The sequence below is a fragment of the Nyctereutes procyonoides genome, unplaced genomic scaffold, assembly GCF_905146905.1.
Source record: "Nyctereutes procyonoides isolate TBG_1078 unplaced genomic scaffold, NYPRO_anot_genome, whole genome shotgun sequence".
Classification (NCBI taxonomy): Eukaryota; Metazoa; Chordata; class Mammalia; order Carnivora; family Canidae; genus Nyctereutes; species Nyctereutes procyonoides.
This window is the reverse complement of record NW_026575132.1, coordinates 30,102,312-30,115,774: the sequence shown is the minus strand read 5'-3', so window position 1 is coordinate 30,115,774 and position 13,463 is coordinate 30,102,312. Positions and strand designations below refer to the sequence as shown.

Sequence of the window (13,463 nt, the reverse complement as noted above, 5' to 3'; positions counted from 1 at the left end):
ACTCAAGATTCCATCTTGTTCTGGAAGCCTTGACTGTGTGTTGGAGTAATCCTGAGAGGTCTGCATCGATGCCCGGAGTCCCTGGGCTTCCTTTAGAGTCACACGCCATGAATATTCATCAGTTAATTCAATTTCATTCAAAAAATCTTGCCCTTGCCCGGAACAAGGAAAGGGTGTCATGCACCTGCTGTATACACTCACCTTTCTGGTGAGTGGTGGCAAATTCCTGGGGATCGGCTTCATCTATATTACATGAGTGGGGTACTATTGCCACCTTGTGATCAGAGACAGAAGCGTTTTCATTCTGGGAGCTGATTATGTAACGCCTCATTGAAATATGGATTAGCTTCCCTCATCTGCTTCTGATCAATTCTTTCATTTTCCTTTGCTGCTTTACATGTATTTACAAAAACTTGTACTAAAATAAAAAAAAACATCTGCAATAACCTAAAATGGGCAGGAAAACCCATCCCAAACCATTAGAAGCAAGGAAGGGGCCAGTGTCCCTAGAGTCTCTAGCCACACCTATTCTTAGATAAACTGAATCTGGCAGCTTTGGGACCAGAGACCAAAAATAATCAGGACACCTGTTAGATTAAACTGCAGGGACTCCAAATTATTCTAGACACCCCTTCAAGGGAAATACTAAAAAATCACTCTGAGTTTAATTGTCAGAGATGATTGGATCCGCCTCCTGGTTTGATTTAAGCACATTTTTATTATTTGGAGGAGAGTATTGTTATAGAATCAGGCTAAATATTTTATAAATCTAACCCACAGAGAACATTCCCAACCACCAGAAATTAGAATAAGCAAAATATCACTAGCAGGAAAAATTTCACATGGACTCAAAATGAACATGAACCATGTTTTATGCTTCAGAAACTAGCTTTCCCACCCAAATAGGAAGATCATGGACTGAGATGCCATCTACCTCCTGTGCACCTTTTGCTCATTTCTTTCTCGTCGGTCACCTCTGTAGTTTGTGTGCTTCGTTGAAGGCCGTCCATGGGTGGCCGTGACGCTGCTTTCATGAAAGCCTGCTGTCCTTATAACGGCTCCTCCTGGTCCTTTAGGAGCCCTGATTGCCCTCCATCCTTCAGCTCCAACACCCATGACTTCTCACGTTATGAACTAACGTTGAACAGAAACGTTCTTTGCCAAGCATGGAAGGAGTGTGTATATGGGGGGCAAATCCAGGTCTTTTTGTTTTCACTGGTTAGAAGGATGAATCTGGGCCTTATTCAGATAGTCTCAGCAATAACTTGATAGGTAAGGAAGAAGCCAGGATCCTAAAATATATAAGCTACCTGGCATTTGAAAGGAGGAAAATCCTGATGACCTGAGGGCATCTGAACTGTCAGTCTGGAGGGCATCCTCAGCACTAACCCTCCTCTCCTGCGGGGAAACATTAGGGACTCTGTCCAGAAAGTACATCCTGAGACTAATGTTAAAATGACGACTTCTTGTTTTAACATCGCTTGTAAGAATCTGTGTGGGAACAAGACAGGGAAGGTGGGAATCCTTCAGTTACTCTGTGATGATGATTTCTGGGTTAGTGCTGGGTTAGTTGGAGGCCCTCTTTGAAAGGCCCCCTCGTATTCTGTATAATTATAGCATTCCTCCTCGTTTTCAGTTCTGAATAAATGCTAGCGATTGAGTGGTCAAAAGGAAGAAACTCTAGCGCCATTTGGAGCTTGCATGACCACCTTGACCTTGGAGCCTCCTCAATGACCTTTCACCTTTCCTGAAGCCCTGGACTGAGTTTCCACCTGGTCAGGAGATGGACCAATCTCTTCATCACTGTCCAAGGAGGCCATAAATGCCCTAAGACCTGGGTATCATCGGGGTTTGTAAAGTTTGAGCAACCTTCACTCGATGCTCAACACAGGGGCACTGGTTGCTTCGTAGCGTCTCATGGGGTTTCTTATTCTCCCAACTAAATTGGAAGCTCTTTCAGAAGCAGGGAACCTGTTAACTGTATCTTCAGGGAAGCTTTGGAAATTTCTACGAACTCAGCATGTGTGTGTGGTCAACAATCAGATAGATAACGAAGAACGAGAGGAGGAGGAGAAGTTAGAGAGAGAAGGATATCATCGAACTAAAGGAATCTGAAGAGTGACACAAAGACCCAAGGTTCAAGAGCCGTGGCTTCAAGCAGGGCGTGGCATCTATTATATCCTGGGCTAATGATGCCTGCATTTGTATCCTGTCATTTTCTGTTTTGGAGTCTTGGGGTATCCACCAGTGGGCAACAAAGAGTGCGACCAGATTGTTCATAGGCTAGGGAAGGATTGTTCAGTAGAGGGCAGCAGAGGAGCTTCTCCCTGTCTTCCTCTCTCATCCTGACTCCCACACCCCCAAGAACTCCACCGGCTCTGCTGGAAGCACGCACTGAGTCTCCCCCAGGCAGCATTAGGAGAGAGGCGGCTGTCAGCCAGTTGCTGGGGGTAAAGTTCCAGATTTTCTCTCCCACATTTGACCTTTTTTACTAGAATATCCCAAAGTCACAGGAGGTGCTCAGAGGCTTCTCAGACTGCTGACATCAAGAAGCCCCATGGGGGGAATCCCTGGGTGGCGCAGCGGTTTGGCGCCTGCCTTTGGCCCAGGGCGCGATCCTGGAGACCCGGGATCGAATCCCACATCGGGCTCCTGGTGCATGGAGCCTGCTTCTCCCTCTGCCTGTGTCTCTGCCTCTCTCTCTCTCTGTGACTATCATAAATAAAAAAAAAAATTAAAAAAAAAAGAAGCCCCATGGGCTGAGAACAAACTGCTGATGCCTGGGGGTCCTGCATCAGGGCCCTCAGTGGTGGCTGCAGCAATGGGGGCATTGCTGTTCCTGGGGAACAAGCTCCTGGGTAGTTGTGCCCTTGGGGCTGCTTCTCTTCGGTTCCCCCTCCTATAGTTTCAGCCCCAGGTGGATAGGTCTCTTCCACCATCCACTGAGAAGAACAGAAATGACCAATAGTTGTGGCAAGAGCTTAACCTTTGTAACAATGGCAGTGGGCAAGTCTGGAGTAGCAGGGCAAGGAGTGACAAGTGTTGACAGAAGAGGGATGACGTATGCCTGAGACCTCCTGGAAGGTCCCCAGGAATCCAGGAGGAGTGATAGCATGGATGGGGACAAGAACCAAAGTTTTCTGCATGGCTGCTCCAGGCCAGGTTCCGAGCTCAGCATGTTTCATCTTATCACACTGACTTATTTTCACTTTTAATTATGAAATATTTCCAAGATGCAAAAGGGCACAGAAAATTAACATCATGGATACTCACGTAAGTGCACCTGACTAGAAGAGGTGTCAGCACCTGGCCAAATTTCTTCTCATCCCTTGAGGTCTCTCTCAGCACCTGGGCCTTCAGCACTTGAAGGGGTTGCTGGGGGCATGTGGTACAAGACCAGCAACTACAACTTTGAAAACAAGGAGGCCAAAACAAATATCTGGCTTCTAAGAAGGCTGATTGTGATGTGGTTCTTGTTATTTTTTTATGTAGTTTTTTTTAAAGTTTTAATTTGCTTAAGTGATCTCTATGCTCAGTGTGGGGCTTGAACTCATGACCCTGAGATCAAGAGTTGCATGCCCTCTGGACTGAGGCAGCCAGGCGCCCCTGATTTTTGTTCCTTTTTTTTTGTGTGTGTGAAGATTTTTAAAAAAATTTTTAGCTTCAATTTGCCAACATACAATATAACACCCAGTGCTCATCCCATCATGTGCCCTCCTCGGTGCCCATCACCCAGTCACCCCATCCCCCCGCCCACCTCCCCTTCCGCAACACTGTGTGTTTCCCAGAGTTAGGAGTCTCTCATGTTCTCTCTCCCTCTAACTTTCCCCACTCAGGTCCCCTCCTTTCCCCTATAATCCCTTCCACTATTTCTTCCATTCCCTGTATAGGTGAGACCATGTGATGATTGTTCTTCTTCGACTGACTTACTTCACTCAGCCTAACACCCTCCAGTTCCATCCATGTCAATGTAAATGGTAAATATTCATGATTTTTGTTCATATGTTGTGTTAGGTCTTATTTTCAAAAATATTTGAATGAGTTTTTATTCTAGGAAATTTTACTCCTTATCCCCTTCCTTACACAACTGTTTCTGTTTCCTCATGCTCTCATGCATTTTCCTCCTTTTTATGTGGTTGCAATCTTAGTTTCTATGTAATTCTGAGTTCTATTTCCTCTCTGTCATGGCCACAAAATATTATTTCATAAACTTCCATTTTACTTCACAGTTAGCATCCACGGTAAATTGTAGTGCTTGCTGGCCATTCCGTTGAGCTTATATGCCCAGATTTCCTTTGGGGGAAATATTACTTCCATTGGCTTTTAGTCTGTTCCTCTTTCAATTTCAAATTATGATCATGAAGATCTATTAGATGCATAGAATTGAGCCGATCGTGCTCCTAATTTCATGGGATATAATCACCATTACTCTCTGTTGCGGTCCCTCTTCTATTATTTTAGTTTACTTTATTTTCCTCTCTTTGCCCTCCTGGTCCCCAGTCTCATTCCCCTTCCTTGTGTCTGGTGTGTTTATGCTTTCCCAAATGACTTTTGGTAAGTTTCTTTATATGTGTGTCCATGAGAAACATAGAGTATTGCTTTTTGTTTTAGAAAAAGTACTTAAAGGATATCATGCCCCACATCATTTCTGCTCGTACTCTTTTTCAGCTAACCCCCGGGTTTGAGCTCTGTCCATGTTGCCATCTGCAGAGCCAATTCCTTCCTTCCCCTCTCCTTCCTTCTACACAGAGACTAATGTAATACAGTGGACATTTCACTTATCTTTACTCTCACATTTTTTAACGGACATCTTTGTGGTCTCTAACTCCTGGAACCCCCAACGCTGTAGCCAAACCACAAGTACATGGTCTCTTGGGCATCTGAGAGAGAATTTGAGGAGATACAGACTCAGGAGTAGACGACCCGTGTCTGAGCATGAAGGTGTGCTCCATTTCACAAAATCCTGCCAGATTGCTCTCCAAACGAACACGCCAGCTACGGTGCCACCAGCAGTGTGCAAGAGTTCTTGTTTTCCCACATCCCCACCAACTAATGATTTTATCAACATTGTGAATTTCTGACCATCTGATGGATTGAAATAATATCTCAGGGTTGTTTACATTTGCCTCTCTGATGCCAGTGAGGGGTTCAGCTTTCTTCTGTGAATTACATAGAATTCGTGTCCATTTTCCATTTTTCCATTTGTTCATGTGCCCATTTCCTTCTTGTCTGCTCTCCTGTTGGGTTTGCTGTCTTTTTTCCCCCTCTCAATCCTAAGAGTTCCACTGACATAATGAAAGTGCTTAATATGCCTGATTCTAGTCCCAATCTACTTCTGTCCAGATGACCGACCCATAAGGTCAAACATTTGTTGCCCTCCAGTCACCTGTCGATTTCAAAGCTGGGAGAGAAGAGAAGGTCACAAGAGGGGACATGCTCTGAGCTGCCAACACTTGAGCTTTTATTTGCAAGTGAGAAAAAACTGAACTCAAATTAATTTAAGCATAAGGGAGGACTGTATTGACTCACAACTAATCAGGGCAGTCAGACTTCAGGCACGGTGGGATCCTGAGGTTTAAAGAGATCATCTTTCCCTCTCCTGATGCCCTTTGCATGGATTGGCCTTGCTCCCGGGCAGGCCTCCTCTCCAATGGCAAACGGCCCCGGGCCGTCCAGGGTGGTGGATCTTTGGTGCTTGTGATCTCCACAGCAGGGTAAGCGTTTTGATGCCATCAAAGGGGGTAGTTTGTACTTAAACAAGATTACTCAGAGACTAATCAGCACACACAAAATTAAAATGTGACTTTAGAGAAATTTGTAACCTTAATAACTTATAAATTCCTTTCTAGTCACATTAGGGACCGTAATAAGTTACAAATGTAGAAGCCTAATTCTTCCTGATGCTTCACAAACTAAATTATACATCTTATCATCTATTTTTAAACCTAGCAAATTTCAACAGTGGCTCTTAAGAGTGCTTGTATAACCTAGTAAAATTCCCTTACATATTTAAACTCCATTTATAAATTTAATAGATTTAATTTCCTTTGAAGTCCTTCAACTGTCTAACAAACCTTCCCAGGTTCTTAGATACTATTCTGATAAATCAAGTACATTAAAACTGAACATATGGAGAATCATATATTCTCCGAAATGGTCTTTACTGTTTACATTAGTCGACTTCTCTTGTTCCTTTCATCCTAAAAAAAAACGCAAGTCTAAATCAATTACCCCAAAGCCTCTTTACTTTGGGGTGACTGCTAATCTGTTAAGTATTCAGATGCTCTTAAGCATTACCAATGCTAAAAATATCCACTGTGTACAGATTCTTTTTCTTTCCATATTTAATGAGGTTGCATGCAGCCTGAGGTCTCGGCCAGGACATAAGATCTGGAGTAGCCTGCTGAGATGGTCGGTTTCTCACCATCCAGACAGACAAACAGAACCCTCCTTCATGGCCATTAAACCAAGAGAGACTTCAAGTCCAAACATGTCAAATGGGATGGCCTGGTAGCCCTTTTCAAACTACACATTATTTAATTCTGACATCAGATTAGGTTTCTTTAAATTTTATTTATTTATTTATTTATTTATTTATTTATTTATTATTTATTTTATTGGAGTTCGATTTGCCAACATATAGTATAATACCCAGTGCTCCTTTCAACTTTTGACTGGATTTGGTGAACTCTTAATTTTGATTATATTCTGAAATTTTTTCATGTTTTTCTTTATTCTTTTCTTTCTTTTTTTTTTCTTTAAGAGAGGAAGTAGAGGGGAAGGGTAGAGGGGAGAGAGAGTGGGAGAATCTTAAGCAGGCTCCACCCCAGTGCGGGGCTCAATCTCACAACCCAGAGATCATGATCTGAGCTGAAATCAGGAGTCAAACACTTACCAACTGAGCCACCAGCCGCCTCTTTCATATCCTTCTTATTTTGCAGGACCGAAACTCTAACAACTTTGTGAGTACATCCCATTGGATGCTGCACACCTCTAAAGGTTCGGTCAGGCTCTGCAGTCACAAATCTAGTCATACTCATGACATTCCACAGCAGAAAAAGCCTCTTTCCAAGTATAACCTACAGTTCTAGGTGAGCACTTACTTGGTTCTGTTTGAGTCATGTGGGCACTTCTGAAATCATTTCTGTATCCGACTATGAGATATTTGGAATAGCCTATTTTGGGAAAGAGGCTTTCTTTTCCTTATATTCACCATAGGGGAAAACATACGCTTAATACTTAATATCTATATTTATAATCAACTAAACAAAACTACATGAAAATGTATGTATGTGCATCTCATAGAAAGTTTTATGGTACATAAAATCATGATGTGAAAATATCTATATATTCTTTTTTTAAAGGACAGACATGGAATTTTTTTCAGATGTTGAATTTTAACAATTGCCTTTCAGAAATCATGAAGAGGATCATATTATTTTTATGTGATTTATTAAAGTAAATTATATTTAAAAATGGTAAATTGTATTAGCTCCCCTAATATTCAAACTGTCATCCCTAATATGAATCCCACCTGGAATCATGTGTTATTGCTTTAAAATACTAATAGAATCTTCTGGCTAGTATTTTATTTTAATATATTGATAATTATAATTGAGATTCCCCTATAATTTTATTTTCCATGAGTTTTCTTTGTCAGGTTTTGGTATTGTTAACTCTGATCTTTTTTTAAAAAGGAGAGTTTTTCTCCTTGCTATATGCTCTGGAATAATCCAAATTACACTGGAACAATCTGGAAAGTGGTAGGCAAAATCATCCATGTTAGAGAATGACCAGATTAATTTTTGTAGATTCTTAAATTTTCGTTTTGTAATTTTAATAATCTTATTTAAATTCAATTTGCCAACATATAGTATAACATCCAGTGCTCATCTCATCAAGTGCCCCCTCAGTGCCCATCACCCAGTTATCCCAAACCCCCGCCCACCTCCCCTTCTGAAACCCTTTGTTTGTTTCCCAGTTAGGAGTCTCTCATGGTTTGTCTCCCTCTCTAATTTTTCCCACTCAGTTCCCCTCCTTCCCTTATAATCCCTTTCACTATTTCTTATATTCCACGTATGAGTAAAACCATATGATGATTGTCCTTCTCTGATTGACTTAGTTCACTCAGCATAATACCCTCCAATTCTATCCATGTCAAAGCAAATGGTGGGCATTCATCCTTCCTGATAGCTGAGTGATATCCTGTTGTATACATAGACCACATTTTTTTAAGATTTATGTATTTATGTATGTATGTATTTATGATATATATACATATATATATAAGCACACACACACACACACACACATATATATATATATATATATATATATATAGAGAGAGAGAGAGAGAGAGAGACAGACAGACAGAGAGGCAGAGACACAGGAGGAGGGAGAAGGAGGCTCCATGTGGGAAGCCTGATGCGGGACTTGATCCCGGGACTCCAGGATCGTGCCCTGGGCCAAAGGCAGGCACCAAACCGCTGAGCCACCCACGTATCCCCTAGACCACAGCTTCTTTATCCATCATCTTTCAATGGACACCAAAGCTCCTTCCACAGTTGGGCTATTGTGGATATTGCTGCTATGAACATTGGGGTGCAGGTGTCCTGCCATTTCACCACATCTGTATCTTTGGGGTAAATCCCCAGCAGTGCAATTGCTGGGTCATAGGGTAGTGCTATTTTCAACTCTTTGAAGAACCTCCACACAGTTTTCCAGAGCGGCTGCACCAGTTCACATTCCCACCAACGGTGCAAGAGGGCTCCCCTTTCTCCACATCCTCTCCAACATTTGTTGTTTCCTGCCTTGTTAATTTTAGCCACTCACACCAGTGTAAAGTGGTATTTCATTGTGGTTTGGATTTGTATTTCCCTGATGGCAAGTGATGTGGGACATTTTTCATGTGCTTGTCGGCCAAGAACTGTATCATCCTCTCAATAGATGCAGAGAAAGCATTTGACAAAATGCAGCATCCAATCCTGATTAAAACTCTTCACAGTGTAGGGATAGAGGGGGCATATCTCAAAATCATAAAAACGATCTACAAAAAGCCCACAGTGAATATGACTCTCAATGTGGAAAATCTGAGAGCTTTCCCCCTAAGATCAGGAACACAAGGATCCCCCCTCCACCACTGTTGTCCAATGCAGTACAGAAGTGCTCGCCTCGGCAATCAGACAACAAAAAGAAACAAAGGGCATTCAAATTGGCAAAAAAGAAGTCAAACTCTCCCTCTTCGCAAATGACATGATACTGTACGAAGAAAACCCAAAGGACTCCACCCCAAGATTGCTAGAACTCATTTTGTATTTAAAGAAACCACTGTTGGATGCCTTAAACTACGAGTAAGGAAAATGACAATTCGGAGTGATGCCAGAATCCTCACTGCTAATGTGAGACAGTTTTGAGGGGGTGAAGGTTGCCTCTGAGGTGCCCTGCCTACTTTGTGGGATGCCTGGGAGTCGCCGTCTGCCCATAGGCCTCTGACGCTGGAGGAGTAGACTGGTATGAAGGTAATACACGAGGGTGAATGGGGAAAAAAGAAAGAAAGAAAGAAGGAAGGAAGGGAGGAAGGAACGGAGAACCATTGAATTCATCCTTTTAGTTCTGCCATTTAGTTCTGAAAGTCTTTATTTCTTTTATGCTTTCTTTGGATTCATTTTGTTTGTCTAACTGGGTTGGCTGCGTCATTTACTGATGACATTCTTACCTGTTCCCTGCCACTCCTTGGAGTCCAGTGGGCTGCAAGGGGGTTCTGTATCCCCTAGCCCAGCCCAAGCACATAGATCTTTTTGTTCCATACTAGAGGTCATAGGCTTGTCCCATGGATGCTTCATTGCTTTGAAGAAGTCTGTGCTTTGCCAGCTTTTCCCAAAGTTCCCAGCTCTCTCCATGATTTGTTTATTTAGTGTTTTCTATTCTCCTCAAAGACTGAGCTGCCATTATTGTTTATTTTCCTTCGTGTGTTCGGTTCACTTCAAAGTGGAAGAAAAGAGGCGCCTTTGATCTACTATGTCATCCCAAATCTAATGTACTATTATACAGGGTTTGATTTGGGCAACTATATTGTTAGCTGCTAATTTTTAACAGATTTGTGCAATTTGTGGGATCAGCTACTTGCCACATCACTTGCTCAGACCAGTCCTCAGAACCATCATCCAAATTTTTATTTTTGACAAACTATTAGAAATAGCAAACAGACAATCCCAGTCTATTGCATTAATGATTTAAAACAATGCTTTTCTCTCCACAGAGCGTTTCCTGAGTGAAGAGTTCTATACTCCTGGTGGCTCATTGTTTCTGATGATTGGAGATGGAAGTGCCACCAGCAAAACATGGACGTCAATGAGCATCACCTGGAAAATGGTGAGAAATGAGAGCCCTCTGCTGCTCTGTGGAACACAGATTTTATGGGCAAAGCCGGCCAACCTCACAGACTTATGAGTTGTTCGTAGACTTTTCTAACTAAAATATACTCTTTGTGTCCCTTAAACTACAATATCATGTTCAGAATTTAAACTTGAGACAATATATACCTCCTCAGTCTCAAAATTCTCTCCCATTAGGCTGAGAGGACTTGAAATTAATGAAATTTAAACTCTGAGAATGACCCACCACTCGGAGGCAGTAGCGACCATTTTATTAAAAACAGTTTGTCATTGTTAAGTGAAATGTCAAATTTTGGCTTGCAGTGGCAACACAGGGGCAGAGTAAGGAGACCTAGCTGTTCTTCAAGGTCTTATTCTTCCCACTTAGTATTGTTATATTTTTTGTGTGGTAGAAAAATGTGATTTTTTTGACCTACTTATAATTAATATATACGCCATCAGACAAAATGAATTACAAGGTGCTTCTGAAAGTTTTAAGAATATCAGAAATTTGGTGCAAAGAACTTTACTCTCATTTTCAAAGGAACATGCAGTGCTTTTTACAACCCCGAGAATGCCATTAATGTCAGTGAAATGATATTTTTATTATATGAGTCATAATTCTTGGTACTGTTTAACAGTGGAAAACTATTAATAACTTTAGGTTAATAGCATAGGTCTCTTCTTAGCTTCAAAAAAGTGATTTTGGAATTCTAAGTTCCTGACTATTTTATGATGTGGTGACAGTCCAGTAATTCCACTAGCTCTACCTTTCTTCAGTAGACACTGATGTGTGTGTGGGTGTTGTCAGAATTTTGTCATTCCACCAAAAGTTTCAAGAATAGGTTTCCTACATTGTCGTGAGACATTTTTCAGAAATGGAAGTACTTGTGTTGACCAAATTCACAGCTTGTATTGATGAAGTCAGGAACAGTGATTGACTAATACTCTCCACGTAGTTAATTTATAACCCATTAAAGGGATCCAATCACTTGTTTTGGGGTAGAATTGCTCCTTACTTGCTGGGACAAATATTATTAGCCCTACATGTACTCCTCCTTTCCCCACTTGCTACGTAGAATCCTTTATTAGCCAGGTCCCTTTCTCCCCATCGCCTTCTCTACATTCTAATCATGAAGGAGGAGAAGGCCACGCAGGCTAGGAAGCACGTTAGATTAAGCCACATGAAGAAAAAATTCTGACCAGAGGGAGAAAATGGTGCTTGGGTTGGTGCTAAGAAGAGAGAAAGTGTTTGGTGTATGAGAGTTTCCTCAGCAGAATTAGGAAGCAGAAGGAGGGACTCAGCTGAGTTATGACTTTTAGTCCTTTTGATGTACTTGGAGATACACCCGCTAATAATAGACTTCCCTTTTCATTGCTGTTGGTTGTTGGATGGTGCTTCTTTATTTGTTTTTGATTTTTTAAAAATAAATGTTAAGGAATTTATTTATTTGAGAGAGAGAAAGAATGAGCAGGGGAGGAGCAGAGGGAGAGGGAGAAGCATAGAGCCCGACCTAGGGCTCAGTCTCAGGGCCCTGAGATCCTGACCTGAGCTGAAGTCATATGCTTAACTGACTGAGCCACCCAGGCCCCCTCTTCTTCTTTAAACATGACGTCCTAGGCGCCCCTGGGTGGCTCAGCAGTTGAGTGTTTGCCTTCGACTCAGGTCGTCATCCTGGGGTCCTGGGATTGAGTCCCACATTGGGCTCCCCACGGGAGCCCTTCTGCCTGTGTCTCTGCCTCTCTCTGTGTGTCTCTCCTGAATAAATAAATAAAATCTTAAAAAGAAAAACACCTGACCTCCTAGAGTGGACCCTAAACACTGTGAAACACCCCCACCCTCATCCCCGTCATCATTTATCCAAGGTGGCTCTCTGTGGATCTAGAATGGAAATTTTAAGATGGCAGTGATTAAGAAATCACTATTTCCTTTTGAAACAATTCTTTAAATAAATACTTAAAGAGCAAAATATTTAGCATGCATTACTTTGCCCTGGACTGCTATCTGTCATGCTGCTGTGGTCTATGATTATCATATAATATGATAGGTATTCGTACTGTACAGACACTTGTATAACATTTCTGAGTCATAGAAGCCTCTGGTTTTCAGTGGTATTTTTTGATAATTTTTTTCTGGTTTTAAAATTGGCATTTTGGGGGAAAGTATAGAAGATTAAAAAAAGAAAGAAATGTTACTCATAATCTGACCTATTAGAGGTACTTGTTGCTAAACTCTTGACTTACATTTGTGTATTCTTTTCATATGGCTAAATATGTAGAACTTTTTTTCAAAACAAACTGCATTTAAGGTTTTATATCCTATTTGTTTTTCTCTACTAATGTTGTTGAGGCTGGGAAATCTAGTTTTAATTCTATGAACCTAGCTGAATTTTTTTTTTCTAAGAGAAGAAAGGGAGCCTGGATATTTGGGGCCAGCTAGCATTCTCTGTCACACAGGCTTCTAGCAGTGAAATACGGAGACAAAAGCTCCTTTGCCTTCTAGAAGGCCCTAGTATAGGTGGCCAGTGTGCTCCTCAGAAATGTCCTCTTACTTAGTTCTCTCCACTAATGCACAAGACTGCCTAGCTCATCTGGCTTTTGCCGACATTTAGTACTATCATTGAAATGACTTGTTTGACAGTTTGATAGGAGAAAAAAACAAGTCATCACTATTTGCATTTTCATGCTTATTAGTAGGACTAAATATTTTTCATGTGTTCATTGGCCATGTGCATTTCATTTCCTCTTTGTGAAGTGCCTTTTTATGTATTTAGCCCGTTTTTGATGTCTGCATTCAGTCATTTGGGGCATTATGCTGGTTGAAATTAGTATCTCTAGCAAGAAGAGAGAGGGTATTCCGTGTACGTGTGTGTTAAGGATTAAAAATGACTTTAACACAAACAACAGACTTCCTTAGGGTTGTAGAAAACCTTACTGAGAAACAACAAAATGGTAAAGTGTTATTTGGCTCCTTTATAACTTGGGAAACTCAAGCCTGTATTGGCTTTATCAGGATGCAGCAGGCAAACCAAAAAGACTGGAAAATACCCTCCACATGATTAACCATGGATCCTCTAAATTCTCAGAAAA

General features: G+C 41.5%; 1 non-coding gene across 1 annotated transcript; it reads left to right on the top strand.

Moving 5' to 3' along the window:
- Window positions 1-9,334: 9,334 nt before the first annotated feature.
- LOC129523072 (U12 minor spliceosomal RNA) lies at window positions 9,335-9,481 on the top strand. Its single transcript, XR_008667038.1, has one exon. It is a non-coding gene; the product is annotated as a U12 minor spliceosomal RNA (small nuclear RNA).
- Window positions 9,482-13,463: the final 3,982 nt, after the last annotated feature.